This window comes from Mustela erminea, chromosome 3 (genome assembly GCF_009829155.1).
Source record: "Mustela erminea isolate mMusErm1 chromosome 3, mMusErm1.Pri, whole genome shotgun sequence".
Lineage (NCBI taxonomy): Eukaryota > Metazoa > Chordata > Mammalia > Carnivora > Mustelidae > Mustela > Mustela erminea.
In genome coordinates this window covers 41258468-41272195 of record NC_045616.1, presented here as the reverse complement: position 1 = coordinate 41272195, position 13728 = coordinate 41258468, and the positions used below count along the sequence as shown (strand labels likewise).

The following is a 13728-nucleotide window of genomic DNA, read 5'->3' as shown; positions in this document are numbered from 1 at the left end:
TTGTCATCAAATGCAATTCATGAAAAATACATATGATCTAACTTCTATATTAAAAAAAAACTATCAAGTATAAAACTGCAAACTCTATATGTGGGCTGTGTATGTTTGTAAATGAAAAGACTAAGGTTGGTGAATGGATAAAGTATGCTCTGTCCAAGGTAATTTCTGAGAAGAATATGATTATATGAGTTCATGGGACTTTCACTATATCAAAATACCTGACATTTTTCTAGAACATTATGTTTATATATTATTTGATATATAAAATAATATATAATAATAACAGAATATGTACTGTATATTATAATTATAAATACATTTGAAGTAAAATCCAGTTTTAATTACCATTTTTTCTTATCATAATTGCATTAATTTGGGACTGCAATTGTTTAGCAAAGATGGGCTGAGGCTTTGTATTAATTTGACAGTGGATAAGGAAAAAAATACTAATGCCAAAGAAATTGGGTACTATTATTAGAGGTCTTTAATATGTTCAATTACTTTTCCTTTATTCTGTAAGTCACAGTTAGCCTGTTGTGGTGGTTTCTTAAATAAATCTTAAAGGCACTTTGCAAAATCGTATGACAAGATTGCAAGTCGCAGTCATATTGCATGAATATTTGGCCAGTTGGAATTCTTGAGACCTCCATCAATATATTAGCAACATATTGCAAATGTACTTCATATAACAAGGGGGATGGGAGAGTCAGGAAAGATGGACTCATCCTCTAATCACACAAAAAATTAATTTAAAGGAATGCGATTTTTAACTTCCACTTTGTGCTAACCTCAGTTCTGATGAGTTTTGAGTATAGAAAATACTTTCAATTGTGTTTAACTTGAAAGCATGACAAATATTTGACTTTGCTATTCATCTCGCTATATAATAACTATGCCTGAAAGCCATAAAATGCATCCTATTTTAGAGTCTGGAATATCAGTCATAAACTCAAGTTATTAAAACTCCAAGAGATGAAAGTTTCTATATACATTGATCTAATACAACAGGGCATTGATGCCAGAGCCTAGATGGAAGATAAGGCCTACGTTTGGGAACAGAATGGGATTAAAAAAGACTTTTTAGGTGGCGGATGGCATTGATGCATTTCCTTCTCACACGGACAAACTCCCATCAAAAGCCTCAGGAAAATCAGCGAGACATGCTGTAACTGTACAGTTAAGAATATGTCTGAGTTTTTAAAAGGTATTCATTTTAATTAATAAAGAAGCAGAGGTTGTAGATGCTCTTTATTTTCTTTTATGATTGCGGCTGGCTACCGATTTCCTAGGAGAAGTAAAGCTTTGTGAGGTATTACCACTTTAGGGAAAGAAATTATCATAGGCTTATAGACTGTTTGCTTCAGAAGGAATCTTAGAGCTAAGTTTTCTCATCTCCACATTTTATAGGTTGGAAATTTTTTAAGATCTTTTCTTCAAAAGGCAGTAATTCCCTCTTCTACTCACCGTTATGCAGAAAGTCTTGGCTAACTTGAAAGTGTTCCATCATTTTCGCAGTGCCTCGTGCAGGTGACTCACTGCTCAGTCAAGAACAGAAACAAGCATCAGCTAGAGGATTTTAGGAGCTGGTAAACGCGCACGTTGTAACTCCATGAAGAATATCGCCCTTGTCCTTTTTCTTCTGGGAACTGCCTATAGAAGATCCAAAAGAACAAAAACAATGTCAATAAAAAATACACAGAGGGGAAAAAAAAGAGGAAAGGCTTACTGTCCCCACAAATAATCTTCAATCATGAGTACCCTATCATTCACTGAGAAAAACATATATTGTAGAGGAACCCCCGATATTCTATGTGGTTTCGAATTCCAGGACCAAAATTTTTCCTTTAAAATTTTCGACTTAGGTTCTTTTAATATTGTTGCATCATATATTCTGAGAGCTTCTATGGTAATAGGTTTTTATGTTTCAAAAATGGCATTTGAAAAAATCAGTACTGTAATTAAAGATGCTATCAGGTGATGAGGGGAATTATGAACTATTGCACAGAGGTGGGTCAAGCATTGAGCCACTTTACTGATGAGTCATCTGAGCAGTGAGATCCTCCCAAAGTCGTCTTTGTTAGGACAAAGCCATGTTGTGCTAATCCTGACACGATGAAAAAGGGAAAGCGAAAGGTGCTGTGCAGGTTGCCCACAACTCAATTGCTACCAACCTCCCACATGCAGTACAATCACAATCAGCGAGCTAATATTAATATAAAGCAGAAACAGGCTCACATAAGGTGTGAAGGGAAAATCTTTTCTAAAAGAGAACATAATGGAGCTGTGCCTTGTTGTCAAGGTAGAAACCCCATGGCAGGATGCAATAGAAAAGATCTAATTAGAAAGTACAGTCCAACTTCTTACTAACTAAAGATGCAGTTCCCAGGGAGGGGACTTAATCTCTAATTTTAGTCAAAGGGCAAATGCACAATTAAGCTAACACCAATGCCTCAGCCAATCATTTAGCAGAATTCTGTTAGCTCTGGACTCCCCGACCTGCCACAGCTTAATAAGGAGTTCCAAGTGCACCAAATTGCTGTTTGTCAGGCTGAAAAGAGCACAGCCCACTGCAGCTCTACAGAAACTTTGGTCTGAACAGACCTTAAGTCTAAAATAAAGTACAGCACACATAGAGGTGGAAATGGAAACAAACTTTTCTTCATGCATGGAAAATATCTCGTTTATTTCCAACATAAAAAATTCTGCAGCCACTGTGGGAGCAGCCACACACACTGAGGCTCTGACCACCAAGTCAATTTGAAAATAAATAAATACATGAAATCACAGGATTTACTGAAAAAGCTTCTAGGGGAAGGAAGTTCATAATTATGGGAATGCTTGTGTCCAGAACACCGGTGTCCTCAGTCTCCTTATATGTTGATGGACAAAGGTATTTCTCATGTATAGATGGTGATGGGTTGGCCACTGTTGGTTCACATGGCTTGACCCTATGAATAGCAGCATTACCTTTCTTGACAATGGAGCTTGTCTTTTCACTGATGAGGGTTTGCGAGCTCCTCTCCTCTTATCAAGGGCTCTTTAGGAAAAGGAAATAATGCAAGAGCTTTGGAAATGAATTTAATGTAAGAAAATGGTCTGGTCCTAGCTTATGATGCACTGCTTTCTCTACTAATTTAAATTGCAGTTCAAACATATTCAGTTATGCTTATCCAATACTTTTTTATTTCTGCAATGTTATAGTCTGTGTCACTAAGGTTTCAGAGAATGCAGAAGAAAGTAAAACAGACTCTACACTTGAGTTTCTTATTGAAAATTAAAAGTTCACAAATAAGAATACCTCAAAGAGGGATGCCTGGGTGGCTCAGTTGGTTAAGCAGCTGCCTTTGGCTCAGGTCATGATCCCAGCGTCCTGGGATCGAGTCCCACATCAGGCTCCTTGCTCGGCAGGGCGCCTGCTTCTCCCTCTGCCTCTGCCTGCCATTCTATCTGCCTGTGCTCACTCTCTCTCTCTCTGATAAATAAATAAAATATTAAAAAAAAAGAATACCTCAAAGAATGTAAAATGGTGAAATAGTACCAACAAATGTTAAGAGGGATAAAATAAAAAGACATCAAACCCATCCAGTCATGCAAATCTGCCCCCAAATAAATGGATTTCCCTAGAAAACTGGGATAAACATGTTCTTTGACTAAAATACACACGAAATATGTTTGTGTGTGCATGGACATACATATATACACGTGTGTAGGCAATGGCTATTAAAGAAAGCCCATGTCAAAAAAAAAGAAATAGCCCCTGTCATACATTTTCTAATCATGAACTGAAGGAACTAATCACAAGGGAATGCATTTCTTCCCTATTTTAAACTATTCTTGTAGGACTGATAAACTGAGATCTTGTATTTTCTTTATATTTTTTGTGTGAGTGGCAACATTCTGCAAATCAAATTAAGTTTCTAAATTTTTTTAATTTGGAGCTTTACAAGGGCATCACAATAATTAACATAAAATTATGAGCCTTCTAATATAATAAGATAAGCATAAAAATTATATCACATATTTTAAGTATTCCTCAGTTGTTTTCACATTAATTTCTAATTTTGTATTTCTAGGCATATAGTTAAGTGTACCCATCTCTCTGGTCTAGATTTCTCTCCTTGTGCCATTTGGTCCACACTGGCTCTGTGTTTTCTTAGGTTCTGAGTTCTTATTACATACAAGTCTGTGCAAGAATGTTATTTTTTATGGGACTATTATTACTAATCATAGCATCATTTTAAAAATTCTGTATGCATTCAGACTTCATATTCTTAATATTTTTTAAGAGGGCTTTGCTTCTCTTAATTACCTTACCACTTTCTTATCTATTGTGAGAGAAATATTCTATTTGTCTTTGTGGTTAACCTGTAGGTCTCTATTTCTCATTAACCATTTTTTAAAAGATTTATCGTTATTTATTTTAGAGAGAGAGAGCATGAGCAAGTGGGGGAGGGGCAGAGGGAAAAGGAGAGGAGATGGAGAGAATCCTCAAGCCGACTACTGGCTGGGCTTGGAGCTCGATCCCAGGACCCTGAAATCATGACCTGTGGTGAAATCATCACCCGTGGCAAATTCAATAATTGGCCATATAAACGACTGAGCCACGTAGACACCCCTCTCTAAAATCAGTCTTTCTCCTAGTTGCTCCTGAATTTTGTCTCTTTATCACATTCCTATGTTATGTTTGTACATATATGTGAGGTGTAACATACCACATATGTGATATGTGAGAAAGGAGTGTTTAATCATGGACTTAGCCTGGTTTATCATGGTTTCTAGAAGATAGCAGAATTAGATCTAGAATATATCTGTACTAAATATAAATCCCTGATCTGGTCAGAAATGAAGACGCTATTATACTTCAAATGTCACATTACTATACTTAATCAGTGGCTACATTGGTGCAGGAATTTACTGTTACAAATCATGGTAATTGGGAAAGTTTGGAAGTTTAAGAATGCTGATGACACTGACTATATTCGGCCTTCCATCTTGTCCTCACCTTTGCCACACAGTTGGCACCATTTTAGGTAACTATCCTGTGACCTCACCACCATGTGCCTCACTTTATAAAAGCTGTGGGTTAAGATCTGGGCTTGGCCAGGGCAGCTGGGAATGAACATTGAGAATGGCTATACTGTACACCTCCTGGATTCATGGTGCATTTGATTTTTCCTTTAAGTAAAAACTGTGTAAACACTATGGAATGGCTTGCTTTGCTTTTGGTATTAAAGTGCCTTCTCAGTTTGGAGGATACATCATGACCCTCCTCCACATGCCAACAATTGGCTTAGTCAGCATATTACCAAAAATGAATTTTTTGGTGTTTGGAATTCCAGTCGCTGTGGAATTGGTAGAGCTAAGGAGCTACTTTAAGGTGAGGGTGGCAGTTTGGGTGTTAGGACTATGGGATACTGGGGGGACATGACATTATGTTAAATGGCTCTGAGATGTCAAAAATGGCCTCAGTTACTGATCAACTAGCCTTGCGACAAAGACTACATACCACAAGTATGGGTGAGAATCTCAGGAACTTAACTGATTTGATTGAATAAATGCTAGCATTTAGCATTTATTATATTTATTTATTATATATTATTTACTATATACTCATAGCTGGCATTGAGATAACTTGGCCTCAGGAAGGGGATGTTCCTTTTCCTCTCTTACATTAGACCACAATAGAAGAACTGTAAGAAATTATTCATGAGCTAGGAATGAAACCTGGTATTTATGTTCAGCATTTCAGTGGCCCTGGTGAAGAATGGTTTTTATCTGGTATGGAAGACCTCTAAGAGTCAACCCCAGAGACTTCAGTGTCAACACATTGCTAGAGTAGCTTCTGTGCTGGCTGACAAGTGAAACCAAAAGGATCTGTCATAGCGAAAATAGGTTGAAAACACACACACAAAAAAAAAACAAAGGACTTGCCAATGATAAAACGGTGGAAAGAGGGCCCATTACAGTCTCTCAAAACAGTTGTGGCAAGATTTAATATTACTTGAGACCTTGAGAGAAAAGAGAAACAACCAAATTCAGTCTTGGTAAGCCAATGGAAGGTGTTGCCTAAGGAAAACCAGTTTACTCCCTTTAAGGAAGGCTCAAAAAAGCCAGGTGTGTTGCCAAGTGCACCTCCACTAATGGAGGAAATTCGAGGGTGACCACCCTTCACCCCTGGTGAGTTAGGGGTTAAGGCAACATTGCCCTCTAGTGTGTGCAGTAAGGGGCGATCAGAGACACCATGTTGAATTAATAATTTCTTGGTTTTGTACTAACAGACCCTGTTAGCTTTAGTAGACACTGGAGCTGAATGCATACATCTATGGAAACCCCTCAAAATTTGGGGGAGAGAGTAAGGCTATTCATGGTTATGGGGGACAAAGTATCAAGGCCAAACAGCCTAATCTCTACCTACAGATCAGCCAGCGACATCTTTGCTATTTTCTAGTGAATTCAGGTAACTTGTGATGATTTATTTATCTTCCCTGTCTCAAGCAGCTAAGTCATTACAGGCATATCAAGAGTCCCCAGAATCGGAGGGAAATATGGACAAGATCCAAGGACCAGGTCCACAAGTAAAATTCCTGGGTGTCATCTGGTTGGGTAAGACACACGTGATGCCAGAGGCAGTCACTGATAAAATACAAGCTTTCTCAGTCCTAAAACAGTAAAGGAATTACAGGGTTTTGCTAGTTTGTTGAGTTACTGAAGACCTTTTATTCCCCATTGAGTAAAAGCTGTTAAGGCCTTTGTATGCTTTGGTTAAGGGAATCCAATGGGGTTGGGTTGTTAATCAATAAGAGGCTTTCTTAAAGAGAGAAATGATAGTAAAACAAGTACAGGCTCTGGGGCATAGATATTAATGCCAGATGGGAGTTGTGAATTAGAGTAGATGTAAACTGATATCCAGGAAGGTTTTGACCGGAGTTTGTGGCAATGACACAATGTGAAATCAATTGTAGTCATTTGCATAAATTCAATAAAAATCTGTTCTCCTCGTAACATGACACCATTGGAAATATATTACCAAGACTTTGAGTGGAATGTCCTATTTGAGAAAGACATGCTTAGGCGTAGATATGACCAGACTTCTTTAAGCAGGCTCAGATAGTTTTAGGATTTAAGCAGCCTCAGGATAGTTTGAGGACCTCAGGAAAAGAGGAAGTAACCCAAATAGGTAGGTATTGGTTGCGAGTCTGATGGCAAGTATTTGGCTTGGCGCTTAGCCCTGAAAGGCTATTAAAGGTTCAATCTAAAATTCCTTAAGAGGAGCTCAGCAGACAACTCATACAGGCTCTTCCTTGGGTTGACCTGCAATCCTGGTTTCGTGTCTGACTGATACCCCTCTATGAGAGTCCTCAGGGTTACACAGGGTCTGTGTCTTTGGGTTCATCAACACAGAGAAGGCCCAGGTCACCAGAGAGGACCATTACCTGGAGGGTTCTGACTTGTGGGGAAGGAGCCCAAAAGAGACCCTGGTTCCAGCTGTGCTCTTCCTGTTTTATTGGTTCAGAAAATCACTGGACTACTTCTGACCTCAGCTTCTTTATCAATAAGACAGGCCAACTGATGATCTAAGGCATTGTTCCCACAAATGCCTGGAAGGATGCGATGATGAATGGTTAATACTAATTTCCTCCTTTTTTTCTTCTAAAGTCATGTTTATTGAAGTATAATTTAGATACAATAAAAATGCACAAATCTTGTGGTGCCTGACTGACTCAGTCAGTAGAGCGTGCAACTCTTGATCTCAGGATTGTGAGTTCAAGCTGCAAGTTGGGTATGGAGATTTCTTAAAAATAAAATCTGGGAGAAAAAAATAAAACAAAAATAATAAAAAACAAAACAAAGCAAAACGAAACCCCCCACAACAACACAGTAAATTTAAAAGAACCTAAATGGCCATTTACTATTCTTGATGTACTTAGGTAAATAATAAAAATTGTATATATGCAACTTAGTCTTAATTTGGTTACCTTTGATAGGAGTGAGGATGATTGTAGGAATCAATAACTATTTAGGAATAGTTTTTAAGAATCAGTAACTGATTTAGGAGTAGATTTTAGGAATCAGTAACTGAATCAGCAATCAGTGATTTATCAGGAGCATACCTTTATGGATATTAGATTCTAGTTCTGATTTCCCTTGAATGTTTATTATTTACCTATAAAAGTAGGCCAATTCCTGAATCGTTGTGGTTTCCTTGCATATCTAATTTTCTACTTGATTGCTTGCACACTCTAGGCCTGATTGTGAGAGCCCAAGACTGTTAGGTCTGAGGAAAGGACCCCTTTACCAGGTCACTGGCATATCTCCTATCAATATTTAATTGCTGTGGCATAAGGATGCATGTCACTTCCCAATAGCTGCTCCTAGAGTCATCACAGAAGAATGCTGTGCAAAGATTGTTCAGGTCATAAAGATGTTGTGGTTGGAATGCAAGAGTGCTGACAACACAGGCTCCCATCTTGTTCTCCCCATTGGTGTATAGGTGACACTGCTTTAGATAACTAGTAGAGAAGACTGGTGCACCGAATGCTCTAGTTGAGATAACTAGAGGAGAGCTGGTGCACAGATGGCTTTACTTGAGTTAAATACCTTGTGACCACACCACCAGCCTCCTCACCCTATAAAAGCTCTGGGTTGAGGTCTGTGGCGTGGTTTTTGTATAGCGCTCTGGATTGCCTGCCCAGCCAATTGCCCCTGTGGGTAAGTTACCCTAAATAAAACTCTGAATAAACACTGTAGAATGGCTTACTTTTTTGGGGGGGAGGTATTTAAGTGCCATCTCAGTCAGGAGGATACATTACTGACCCTCCTCCAGCTTCTAACAGGAGGATTGTACAATTTGCCAATTCCCTCTTCAGGCATAGGTCCACAACAAGCTAGAAAAGGGTCAAAGAATAAAGAATGTTATTAATTTTGGGGCTCCTTGGTGGCTCAGTGGGTTAAGCCTCTGCCTTTGGCTCAGGTCATGATACCAGGGTCCTGGGATCGAGCCCCACATCGTGCTCTCTTCTCAGCGGGGAGCCTGCTTCCCCCTCTCTCTCTGCCTGCTGCTCTGCCTACTTCTGATCTCTCTCTGTCAAATAGGATCTTTAAGAAAAAAAAAAAAAAAAAGAATGGTATTGATTTTATTATCAGTCATGCCATGTTTATCAACTTGCAAATATGATGATTTTGGTATGTTCTGTTAGGAGTAATGGCTAGGACTTGAGGGTGAAATTAAATTGTTTATCGCTTATTCTCTAATTTAAAAGTTCTTGAATTTGTGGAATCCAGTTATTGGAATTTACCCATCTACCATTTAGAAAATCTTGGCTTGCCTCTTAAACCATCAGCATCAGCTTCCTTAAACCTTCCTTGAGCCCTGATTGCTTTTGTACTGATGACACACATGACTGCACTGATAAAAGTATCAATACACTATGTTGTAGATTAAAACATTTTCTTAAAATTTTATTCTTATTTTAAAAGTACCAAAAGTGGGGTGCCTGGGTGGCTCAGTGGGTTAGGCCTCTGCCTTCAGCTCGGGTCATGATCTCGGGGTCCTGGGATCGAGCCCCACATCGGGCTCTCTCTCTGCTGCTCTGCCTACTTGTGATCTCTCTCTCTCTCTGTCAAATGAATAAATAAAATATTTTTAAAAAATACTGAAAGTATAATTTGTGGGCCTCTAGAAGAATTGTATATCCTACACAATACTTCTACAGTGCCTATTGGTTAAGTCAGTCCTAACTGGAACAGAGATTAGCAGAGTTCCTGTTGTGTGTGTTTTGGTTGTTGAAGTTGTATGTGCGTAGGACATCTTTTATTGGTTAACATGGTCTAGTAGATGTCTGGCTGTCATCCATTTCTCCACTGAGAAAATTATGGTTTCTCTTACAGTGAGGAGCAAGCTAGAGGATGGAGAGGGAAGAAAAATGATCGCTTCCATACTGAACTGTCCTGGGAAACAAGGTGAAGATCACTTCTTTCCATGAAAAGCTTTGCAGCAACAGGTAAGCTCCCCTCAAAGGCAGAGCAGTCTTTATTTGACTCTCTTCATTTCTACAGTGCTTCGGACACGGTAGGTAAACCATGGTTATCATTTCTGTGAAAAATGTATGCAAATCACCTTTGATAATTGGAGACAAAGTGGGTTTTCTGTTTTTCTTCTAATAGTGCTTTCAAATTATTGAATGCTGATTCCTGACATCAGATGTGATACTTTTAGGTACTTCAGCTCCCATGTCCAATTAGTGGTCACATTCTAAAACCTTTTACTGAACCCTATCTTATACCTTCATCTTTATATTTAAACCCTTTAGAATATATTTTTCTCCTAATGTGCTTACTCTGGATTATGGGTGCAATATCAAGTATTCTAATAAAATCTCTCAGCGGTGTGATTGTCACTACAGGAGTGATGCTAATGTCATTGTCCTGGGAGGAGATACTCCAGATTACATATCCAAAGTTAGATGTGAGCTTATCTTCTGGGAAAAAGGATCAGTTAAGACCACAGAATTTTTAGTTAACAAGTGTGGTGATAACTTATTGTGGTTTTGATTTGCATTTCCTGGATGAATGATAGAGTATCTTTTCATGTGTCTGTTGGCCACCTTTATATCTTTTTAGAAGAGTGTCTGTTCAGATTCTCTCCCCATTTAATCAGATTATTTGTTTGGGGGGAGTTGAGTTGTATAAGCTTTTTTTAAAAAGAAATTAATTTAATTTTTTTCAGTGTTCCAAAATCCATTGTTTATGCACCACACCCAGTGTATAAGCTTTATATATATATTATGATTATTAGCCTCTTTTGCGAGTATCTTCTTCCACTGAAGGGTTGCCATTTCATTTTGTTGATGGTTTTCTTCACTGCGCAAAAGCTGTTTATTTTGGTGTAGTTCCAATAGTTTGGTTTTCTTTTTCTGGCTTCTCTTGTCTGAAGTGACCTATCTAGAAAAATGTTGCTATGGCCAATGTCATAAATAACTATGTATGTTCTCTCATAGTACTTTTATGATTTCAGGTCACACATTTAGGTCTTTAATCCATTTTGAACTTGTTTTGCATATGGTGTAAAAAATCTGGTCCGATTTCATTTTTTTGGCATGTGGCTGTCCAGTTTTCTCAGTACCATTCATTGGGGCTCTCTTCGCCCATTCGATATTCTTGGCTCTTTTCTTGTAAATCAATTGACCATAGACGTGTGGCTGTATTTCTGGGCTCTTTTCTGTTCGTTGTTCTAAGGGTCTGTTTTTGTGCCAGTACCACACGTGTTTTGATTACTACAGGTTTGTAGTGAGTCTTTAAATGTGTAATTGTGGTATCTCCAACTTTGTTCTTCTTCCTGACGATTACTTTGGCTATTTGGATCTTTTCTGATTCCAAATTTTACTGTTATTTGTTATACTTCTGTGAAACACGCTTTAGATTTTTTGATAGAATTGCATTATATCTGAAGATTGCTTTAGGTAGTATGGAGAGATGGGTGCAATAAAAGGGACTAAGAGATACAGACTTCCAGTCATAAAATAAGTCATGGAAATGAAAAGTACGGCATAGGAATATGATCATTAATGTTGTAATAATGTTTGACAGATGATGACTGCACTTACTGTTTTGAGCAACAAGTAATGTATAGAATTGTTAAACCATTATGTTGTACACCTGAAACTAATAAAACACCGTTATACTTCAGTAAAGAGCAGAGGAAATGAAACGTGATCTCAGAATAAAGATAACACAGTGCATCCCCAAAGAGCAGACTGTTGGCAGCTTATAGGTCTATATGATTTTTAGTAACATCTTGATGCAATTTCTCAAATAAGAATCAAGTCTCAAGATGGGAAATGGAATGCAGATCACAAGAGAGTTTTAAGGAAAACATACACACCCCTCTTTGATTTTATGCACTGTGTACAGTCTTGGAAAAAAAGTCCTGTTTGGACCTTACTGACCCATTTTCTTTATAATAAACTTATCTTCTTATATCATGAGGCCACCTTCTTGATATATTTGTCCTCTTGCATCTGTCATCTTTATTATTAATCCTCCAATAGTCAAATCTGTAAATGGGATTTGTTTAAAAAAAAAAAAAAGGAGGTGTTATGGTCAAATCAGGAGTGATTTCAAGTTTATAAGGCAATCTAAATAGGGCTGGTCAGATGGCATTTGCCTAAGTTTAAACCTGGTCTCACACACTAATAAGGAAATAAACCTTTTGATGGTGCTTAATTAGTTGCATTATGAAGGCGTGAGGGACATAGGGCAGGAAGTCTGCATCTTTTCAGTCTCTATTTCTCTGTTAAATTATAAAGCAAATGTGCCTTAGTAGCTACCCACCCTTTTATTCATTCGGGGGCCAATGCATTTTTTTCCCTTAATGGTGAATAATTGTACTTAAGGAGAAGTCTCTATCTGGAAGTTTATCTCCGTGTATCAGGATTCCACATTGTCCGCTGCTTAATAGACATTTCATTAGAGTGATTTTATGCTTGGAGTATATTTTTAGTTTATTTACTAATTTATTCAATAAATACTTATTGAGCACGTGATCATCATGGATACCATAATAAACAAAATTGGAGATCCCTTCATGAAATAAACAATAATGGAAATAACCAAATGAAAATAATCACATGTTCTGAGAGATGGATGCAATACCACATACACTTTAGTCAATTTACCTACAAAAAGTACAATTCACTTTATATAATTTATAATTATCCAGGCATAATCTTATTTAATCATTTGCAACAACCATGTAACCGATAAAGCTAAAACTCTGAAAGGCCATGTGACTGGCCCAAACACAGCGTTAGAAAACTGCAATGTTGGATTCAGACCCAGACTTCCCGAGGCCAGATCTTAATGAGTGTCATTTACTTGGCCTAGTTATGTTTACATATATTTGGACAGCATGAATACTCCTTATGATGTCAAGATTGTGCTGATGAAGTCTTCTGGTGAAGAGCACATTTTATGACACATGGCTCTAAAGCCATCCATTACTGTTGAGGGAAGCCCACGTGTCATGCAATTACAACATGTTAGAAATCATTAAAAAAAAAAAAAGGAATAAATGAAAACTATTTTTTTGGAAAACGAAATGGTAATTTACCTCAAACAAGTGATTTATATGTTCAAAATAACATTTCTTATTATGAAGAACAATATGCAAAGGATTCATTTTATGAAGCTTAATGAATCCTTAAAGTGAGACAAGGTGATTTTACGACTGAGATCTCCTACACATTTTCTCTATTGCTCTGATAGCACAGAAAAATTGGAGTCTTTCTTTATATGGACATTATTGTCTTTATCAAGTCCCCATTATCTTTGACAAATCTCAAAATTCAGCTTCTTACCTGTTAAAAATAACAATTCAGTTCTCAGTATCTACTCTCATATCAGCAGGACAAATAATGTGCAAAACCACTACCAAAATAACTTCCTTTTTCCTGCAAAAGCATTGGAAAATAAAAATAAAAACCTCAATTCCAAATGATAAAATTCTTCAAATTTTAGACATTGAAAATGTGATTCTATATACCCTAAACCACCGTTTACCCTCTGGACTATTGCTGCTGAACGTTTAATTGTGACCTAAATGAATGTTCTAACATTTTAAAACCATTTTCCTTTGAACAATAACAGCAATAAGATTCAGGTGGCTGGAGAATACTTACAGTGGATGGCATCCAATTACATGGTGGTGCCCTTGAAGGCTTTGTGTTTAGG

General features: G+C 37.5%; 1 long non-coding RNA gene across 1 annotated transcript in view; it reads left to right on the top strand.

Moving 5' to 3' along the window:
• LOC116586087 overlaps nucleotides 1-13728 on the top strand; it is a 281544-nt gene that overhangs the window by 197004 nt on the left and 70812 nt on the right. Inside the window, exon 4 of the long non-coding RNA XR_004283883.1 lies at nucleotides 9889-10001. This is a non-coding gene — a long non-coding RNA (uncharacterized LOC116586087). The remainder of the gene's footprint in view (nucleotides 1-9888; nucleotides 10002-13728) is intronic.